This window comes from Acanthaster planci, linkage group LG19 (assembly GCF_054643075.1).
Source record: "Acanthaster planci isolate LZ-2023a linkage group LG19, COTS_SCS, whole genome shotgun sequence".
Lineage (NCBI taxonomy): Eukaryota > Metazoa > Echinodermata > Asteroidea > Valvatida > Acanthasteridae > Acanthaster > Acanthaster planci.
Genome location: NC_141795.1, coordinates 8,985,390 through 8,994,132, shown reverse-complemented (window position 1 = coordinate 8,994,132; position 8,743 = coordinate 8,985,390). Strand labels below are relative to the sequence as shown.

Below are 8,743 nucleotides of genomic sequence, written 5' to 3'. Positions count from 1 at the left end.
CCCTCCTATTGCCTGTTAGTTGGTCTTCATGCCTTTAGTTCTTCACAATTGTTCAAACTTACAAAGGTAGGTGCTTTGGAATTTTTTTAAATACAAACCTTCAAAATGCACCTTTACATCGCAATTAACCTCATTTTCAATTTGTTGCACTTTTTTCAGTGGGGATTTACTTCTTTTTTTGGCTTTTGTACTGATAATTTCTATATTCATGGCAAACCTGTGATGTCATCCCCAGAAGGAAGCCTCAATGTTACATTGGTTTGTACATAAAACATGCATTTTTACGAAATCACAATGAAATTAACCACTCGCAATAGCGCGCGCCCTCTCCAGCTTTCTCTTGGCAAAAAGTTTGGTCAGTAAACTAGCTTCGAGCGCATGCGCAGCTGACCCACGCACGCAGCTAGCTAGCGCAGCTAGCCAGCTAGCGCGCGGTATCGCTAGGCCGGCTGTGCCGGCTAGCTGCCGCGGGTAAACAGCATCATTTATAAACGGACTGCGCACACGAGAGGGAATGCGCGTGGAAATTGCTGGCCCGCTTGCAGAAGTTAAATTTGACGTTTCTCAAAATTTCTTGACAGATTTTTTTCCTCCACTACACCTTGAATATTCCAACATAGGAGGTAAGTGTCTGTATTTTTCTTTCACTTATGTTTGTGTGTGTATCGCTCACAGTCGAGATTAAAGAGTAACATTACTGGACGTGTTTTTGCTTTCTGACGGCTGACTTTTCTCTGTAGCTGAGGCTGAAATTTGCTAGGCCTACTAAAAGTCTGTAACAGGGCTCATTGTGTCCTTGCTCTATGGTGTAATGACCAGCCCCATACTTTAGTTGGAGGGATTTGGCCCTGGATGCAGTCCATGGTTGGATACATTTGCCGCTTCAATAAAAAAAATTGGAGGAAGGATTTTTACTTTAGTACCGAGGGTATCAAGATCAGTTTTGCGCCGCAAAACCTTCAAATAAAGTATCCAGCATGTCCAGTCCTAGCCTAAAGTTCAAATTTGCATAAGCCTTTCTGCTAATACTGCAAGAGTGATTGCACAATAGTACAAAGGCATCGTTGGAAGGAAAAAGGGGCAAACCTTGCCCTTTTCCTTTCCCACAATGCCTTTCCACAGTTGTGCAAAATCAGCCGTGCTGTATTAGCCTAGTTAGCAATAAGGCTTATGAATGCTTGGCACAATCTTCAATTTTATGACTGAATTTTCTGTGTTCAGGTGTTCTTGGTACTGTATGATGACTCAAAATGATGATAGGCAGGCCTACTAGTACTTTCTGCCCAATTTTTCACTAGTTTTACTGAAATAAATCAGGAAATGACATTGTACCCAGCATTTATATAACTCTGAACACAGCTGATAAGTTATTTTCAACGATTTTGGTGTTCCCGACCAATTCTGGTGGGACAATTTCAAAGTAAAATCTTTCCAATTTGGAGAGTAACAGGTGTGGAATGTTTTTAAAAACTGAATGGGCAATTTTGACACAGTAGGCTGCAAGCTTGAAGGCCTGTTACCATTATGTTTACCAAAGCCTGCAGTGAACATTGGATCGTGACCTGATCTCGAATGTGGTTTTGCTTTTGCACCAGGCGTAGTAGGCCTAACTGAACATATGCAGTGAGCATCTCTCATTATATTGCGGCTTTTTGGGTAGGACCCCCCCATGTGGTTATGGCCCCTGGATTCAATCCAGCATCATCGCATTAGGAGCTGCATGCAGTAACTATTAGGCTAGCACTCGTTCATCTAGGAAAGAGTCCCATACGTGGACATCACTTGATAATGCTGTGCAAAAACCCTCTGAGACTGGTTTGAAAAATTGTAAGTATTTTCTAAGTTAATGCTTCCATACTTTCCCGGCTAAAGTTGACTTGTCATGACACAATATTGCTTTCTGATGGCTGATAAACCGCTGCAGAGGAAAATTAATTACATTTCCTTAGTCTACAGGTCTGTCCTCACTAATGCATACATTTGCACACAACCAAATTATCTCTCCCTTAAGCACTGATGAGAGTCAAGAAATTATCGAAGTTAACACTGAATTGAAGAGATGTATAGGCCCTAGTTTACACAGTTTAATAGGATTGGCTTGTTAGTTGTTAAAATAATCACTTTTGATGAAACTGTCCAGCTTACTTGTATGTTAGGGGCTCTGGTGGGACTAGCATATAACTATGTCAACTCACGTTTTTAAGATTATCCACGGTAAAATACCACTCTCATGGAGAAAACCAATTAATCTGTTACAACATAGGTACTACAGGAATAACATTGAAGAAATGTGTCAAAATCTATGGCTTGTTATTTGTTCAAGTTATATTAAACAGGAATTTAAAGAAAGCTACATGTAATTCACGAATAACATGTCACGGTGTCTGTCCACAGAGTGACAAACATGAAACAGGCTGACTTTGCCATTCCTTGAGCAGATAACTTCAAAAATCTATAGAAATCTTCCTGAGAAAAGTTTCAAAATTAATACTTTAAATCATATTTGTTTTTTTTTCTATCAGAAACAAAACTAAGACTCAATTTTAGGAATTTCAGATGTCTGTACCCTCTTTTGTAGAGTTTATCACAAGTATTTTTTTCCTTCTAAATGTAAAAATCTTAAAAGACTTATCTTATGAGTGCATACTTATTACAAAACCAAATGAAATAATATAATAAACAATCCATTGGAAAAAGTTGGTTCATTCTGTTGAAAAGTGAGAAGACTGTCTGTCCCAGGTTGTGATATGTGACAAACATTAAATCTGTCCATGTATAAACAAACGTAACTCATTGTTTGAGAAAACTTACATAGTGTTCATTTAAGCTGAAGTTTAACAGTCTTTTCAATAAATATGATTTTGAAAACTGAAAACAAACAAGTTTGGCGTGTGATCTATTCTGATTTTATTCTCTAATTTAAACACCAAAAAATGTCTGTCCATGAGACATGTTATTACTGTCCATGTGACAAACGTGATGTCTGTCAACTTTACCTTGTATTCTTGAAATACATTTCAGTGTCATACACACTGGAATTGATTATAAAAGTTTCTAAAAGTAAACTAAAAAAAAAAGGTATTAAATACGTTGCAGGTAATTACTTGCATCAATCATATTTTGAATTTACATTGGAAATTTTATATTTAAGAAACAAAGTGTCTGTCCATAAGTCACAAACATTATATCTTCAAGAATAAGTTTCCATAACTTACATACTGCTCAAGTTATCTTCACATTCCTCTGGTAACATTCAGAAACAATGAAGATATGGCAAAATTGTTAGGTAGGAAATTTGCCATTGAGTGTCACACAGGTGTATCTTTTAGTGTGAACAGACCTCACATGCACACCTACAATTATATGGAACTGTTTTCAGTGCATGGCCTTCTTGGAAAATTTTGTTTGGGGGGGGGTTGCAAATCTGATAACCATAAACTAACCCTCCTCAATCCTCCAAAATCCTCCGGGTGGTTTTGGAGGATTTTGGAAGATTCGGGATGAATGATAATTTGAACATTGGAGGATTTTGGAGGACTGATGCTAAATGGTATGTAGTGTACTGGAGAATTTTGGAGGATTGAGGCTGAATGGTAATTTTTTGGACAAGGATTTTGGAGGATTGAGGCTGAATGGTAATTTTTTGGACAAGGATTTTGGAGGATTGAGGCTGAATGGTGATTTTTTGGACAAGGATTTTGGAGGATTGAGGCTGGATGGTGATTTCTTTTTAAAAGGCTTGTGGAGAATTGAGGCTGAAAGATGATTATGGAGGACTGCTGGGGGGTGTGCAATGTATGATTTCAAATGATTTGTATGGCCTGTTAAGATATATTTTATCATGGAGGAAGTTTGATTTTATCAAATAATGCATATACTGTACACGTACTGTACATGTGCGTCGGTGTGGGTATGCAGACAATCCCTCCTCCATGAGTATACCATTGCAGGTTGTTTGACTTTACATGGTATGCACAGTTCCTTCACACTGTACCATACTTCCGTTGTTAAACACTAGTGTGCACTCCCCAACTTGCTTGTCCTTGAACTTACCCCAAGGGTATATTTACTGTTTACACAGCAAAGCCAGTGGAAGGTGCAGTACCACTTACACTGAGGTAAGTATCACGTGGAATTTATACCTTTCTTTTGTAAATTGCAGTATTACAAAGACTTCTTATTCAGTTTCTTAGCACCTAAATGGAAAAGTCAACTGGATTTGTCAGCAGTGATTTTTCAATAAGTTTGGGCGAATATTGGCACTGACCCAAGTTCCTGTTTGAAAATCCCTTAAACCATGGAGGTATTTCTACCTCCATGCTTTAAACCCACCCCTTTCCCTTTGTCCTATCTCACCCTTGCCTCCCATAAAGGCAGTGATTACAGTCCACTGAATGTAACTGAGAAACACCTTGTCAGTTCAGAAAGTATCAGCCTCCCCCCCTTCCCCAGCAGGCTGATTTTTGTCGTTTTTTTTTTTTTCAATTGGAGGATTTTGGAGGATTGAGGCCGTGAGCAACTCTTAATTTGTACCGGTACAGTACAAAATATCGGAGGATTGTGGAGGATTGAGGCTGAAAGCAATATTTTAATGTCGGAAATCTGAGGATTTTGGAGGATTGAGGATGGTCCCCAGTAAAAAGGCCTAGGAGAGGGCCAGCAGTGTGAATGAGACAAGGTGCTGTGAACAGCAGTACTGGTTTGTGACTCTGTATGAGTGAGTCGGTCGTGTGACAATTTCCTATACATGTGTGAATCGTGTCTCAAAATTGGTGGTGTAAGAATTTACACATATTTGCAGGGTAAACATTGGTCAGGTTATGGACCATAGCAAAAAGCAATTTGCCACGGAGGTACTCAGAGTTCACCGTACCTGTCTGCTGGCTGTTGCTTGCAGCTGTACTCATGTGGGCGTGATCGTTGGAAAGTTTTCCCAGGGTAGGGCAGGCCCAAACTGATGAGTTTATGCCCATTTCTTTCCTTTTTCTCTCGGTTTTTCTTCTCTTTTTGTTTTCATTTTTAGGGGAGTCGGAGTGCCTCTCTCTTGCCCCTCCCTTCCCCAACCTATCCCTGACAACACCTCTGGCTGTGCTCATACTGCTCAATATTTCATTAAATCCTGAATGTAGTCGGTAATGACACTGTTGCTCCGCGGGACTGGTGAAATTAAATTAAACATCTTTGCTTTCAAAAAAGAAATTGTAAAATCACAGCTGGTGCATTAAATGCCATGCGCTGCTCCCCACTGCTTAGTACTCGCCCTGACAAAAGCCAGCTTCAGTACACGTACCGGTGAATGTGTACATTTATTGAATTGGCACAAGCCCTTTTCAAACAGTTTTTCAACGGTCTCGACACCAGTGTGTGTGTGTGTGTGATACAATTCATGAGAATGTTTCATTGCACGGGGGGGACCTCTGATGGATGGTACCTGGTTCGTTTGTTTTTTTTATTTGAAAGCAGCAGCTGCTTTAGAAGCCCTAAAATTTCCTTTGAACAGCACTTGTGGAAGGTCTTTGTGATGTACATGCGAATGTTCAGTGCATGCGTCACTGAAATTTGATAAGGAAAGGAAGATGTCTGCATCAGTGGCAAATGCTGCGGTAGAAAAGCTGGAGTCATATTAAAAAAAATTAAGCAAATTTCTGACTTCAGGGAATTTGTGAAGTTTTTGTTTCAAGGATAGTAATCAAACAGATTACTTCTATAGATTTTCACCGGAGTTTGTTTAGCTCCCATTATGGGGCCTTCATCCTTGAGCATCAAGACAGAAATGAAAAAAGTCCTTGTTCGACTTTTGCTGTTTGTACAGAATTATCTCGTCAATTTTGTCAGTCTGTCAGTCCAGCATGTCAACCCAGCATGTCAACCATCACTGACGTTTGTACAGGAGTTGATGGTTACCCATACAGGGTGATTCACATCAGTGTAAATTTTAAATTCATATGTACATGTGTGCATACCGGTGTGTCATCACAACATTGTACATACTTGTCCTCAGGAAATTGCAACGCACACATGTAGCGGTACAAATAGATTTGTTACTCAATGTTCAGGTCATGCCCTGTGATATTTCAAATTTTGAAGTCTTCCTTTCTGTATAATTCAATTCTGCATTTTAAAAAGTCTGTTAAATGCTACCGGGCTTATAATTTCCTTTGGGTCCATATTTTCCAATTGATCTGAAATTGCTCAGCTCTGATGTACACAATGCACACGTATTGTAATTGCTCAGAGCAGCTTTGGCGGGAGGCACATTATCAAAGGGAAACAGGGAGCACCACCTGCGCTCTGTATTGATAATTGGGAGGAAGCATTTGTTGTGGAAGCTGATCGCTTTCCTGCATGCACTGGTACAGACAGAGTGGGAAGTACAGTTAGTGTGAAGATAAATGATGTCGCTAACATTGATCCATTGGTCAGCTCAGATCTGGGCAATGTCAGGATCAGTGAACACTCTTGTGTCAGACTTCCTCGTGAAGCAACCTTTTCATTTTTCTTCATCGCCTTAATTTCAGGCTCACTTGATGACTGATGACTGATCATGATACAGTAACTCTCTGGACAAGTTTGACTTGACATGCATGTGCTATAGAGATATCGGTGCTTATGAAAAAAACAAGAATGTATAAATTTAAAATGCATTTAAAAGCGATTGAATTACAGTCTGTTTCATTCATAAGCGCCTTAGAACTTAAAAGGTATTTTATTGCACTTTTGGTTACTCTGCTTTACCTTGATGCAAGGTGCATTGTAACTTGAGTTGATTTATGCAGCACTCCAAAGATAAGGAAGAGGGAAAGAACTTGTACAGAAAGGAAGAATTCCGTACATGTTCATGTACATCGTTAGGTTTTCTCTGCAGCAGCATATCAGAAAGTGATGGCATGTCCTAAAAAAGATTTTTCAAGGAAGATTCTGAAGCAGTTACATGTACTTCAAAAAACAATGAAAATTTGTCCGACCAGTCTCATTGGGTGTGTATCAAGTCATGAATTTTGCAGCTGGCCTCACCGTTCCAACCTGTTGCCACCTTGCGCCCATTGTAAAATGTTAATGAAGTTGAGCTAACGAAAGAGCCGACAATTAAGTACCGTCCATATAGCCATGCTGCAAACAGTGCATTCAGAAGGCCCCTCTTTTGGTTGATCAAACTGTGAAGGCCATTTCTGTGGCTAATTGGTAGACTTTAGGGAGACACCCAACATCAATATTTGGCAAGGCCAAGGAAAATCTTCCATCCAGGTCACCCGATCTCTTCTCGTTCATGGCAGGGACTGTTCACTAAATTTCTGTGTGACTTGTTTCCCTTCAATGCTTAATTATAGTAGTTTGAATTGAGCCTCACTGGGGATACTTTTGCAGTCATTGCACTTCGTAGGTTATTTGTAGCATTTCGGCGTGCAAGGTACTGGCATTGACCAAAGTTTTAGCTACTCAAGTAAATACACTTTGTCAACGAAATTCTTTTTCAGCATTTTTTTTTTTGCAAAGATTTACATGAATATAGTCCCATTCCTAAAGTTACACATGGTGTACTTTGTATTTGGAGAAAGGCAAGTAACAGCTGGTACTCTCACATGTATGTAAGCATACATGTAGAAATAGAATCAAGGAGATTTATGCCCCCCGCAAGGGTACAGTTCCATAAGAGCATGAAAGGATGGCAGTCGATTTGAGATTCTTGCAATGGAATGTTGTATACACTGTACTTTCAGGAGATCATTTGTCACATAATGTGTAAGCTTTATTACTGTTGGGTAAGCTTCTACTTAGAAATTTGACCAAAATACTTCTCGAGCTCAGCAATTTTGATGCGGATTGCGAGCTTTATAATGTGGTCAAACCTGGTGGCTGCACCCTTCAGTCGATGTGCTTGCTTCATTGAGCCCAGCTTTCCCATCCCTGCCTTCAGGTTGTTTGGTCAGGTTCTTTTCAGGTTGTATACAGCTTAATGGCTTTGTTAATGGAGGCCGTTCAGTAATGTGACACCATGTTGATGCCCTCAGAAGTGACTGGGAGGAAACTGATAGTGTACCCTGGTGTACCTGCGTTGCACATAATTATGAAAATGCTGTTTTGTGATGCATGTACACCACAGAGCTGCCTTTTTCTGTAATTTTCTGGGGGTTTTTTTTTGGTTTTTTTTAACACTTTGGGCAGGAAAGGAAACACAATAGCACCGAGAATTCATCCTCTGCTCTCTTTTTTATTTCAAACTACAAAATACATTACGTACATGTATGTACCTCTCTGATCACTCCCACCCACCCTTTTTGAGAGTGATCATTCGTTGTAGCAGGTTAACGGTACCAGTAGGTATTCTTAACCACTTGACCGAGGCGAGCTGCCATCACGCAGCCTACACGTTTTACATAGGTGTAATTCCAAAACTGTTCCTTTTGAAGAGTTAGAATATTCAGAAGTGTGAACATGTATTTTAACCATTGAAATATGAAAATTCCCTTGGTAGCCTACCCACATGTCAGACCACCACGTGTTGTTTAGAGGGTGTTTCGGTAGCAGGGTTTTGCTTTTCAAAATGAACCCTCAACTTCTAAACCAAACGATCGTAAAGATAAGTGTAATTTATGTAAAGCACAGACCGAAAATGCAGGTACTGTTGTTGGAGCATTACAGAGAGCACAAGGCATTTTCCTATTGATTACTTTTAAAATTCAATATTTAAAATAGGAAAATTTTTCACTGTGCTGCTGACTTTCTCAGTTTACACTGAACTATT

General features: G+C 39.6%; 1 protein-coding gene across 18 annotated transcripts in view; it reads left to right on the top strand.

Annotated features, from left to right (window-relative positions):
- Positions 1 to 443: 443 nt before the first annotated feature.
- Positions 444 to 8,743, top strand: part of pcdh15 (protocadherin related 15) — a 71,206-nt gene continuing 62,906 nt past the window's right edge. For 17 of the 18 annotated variants that reach the window (XM_087149108.1, XM_087149117.1, XM_022245593.2 and 14 more), the window contains exon 1: positions 444 to 623. The gene's annotated coding sequence lies outside the window, so the exon portion shown is untranslated. Of the gene's footprint in view, positions 624 to 4,081; positions 4,119 to 8,743 lie in introns of all 18 variants that reach the window. The other variant, XM_087149106.1, reaches the window with a different exon arrangement.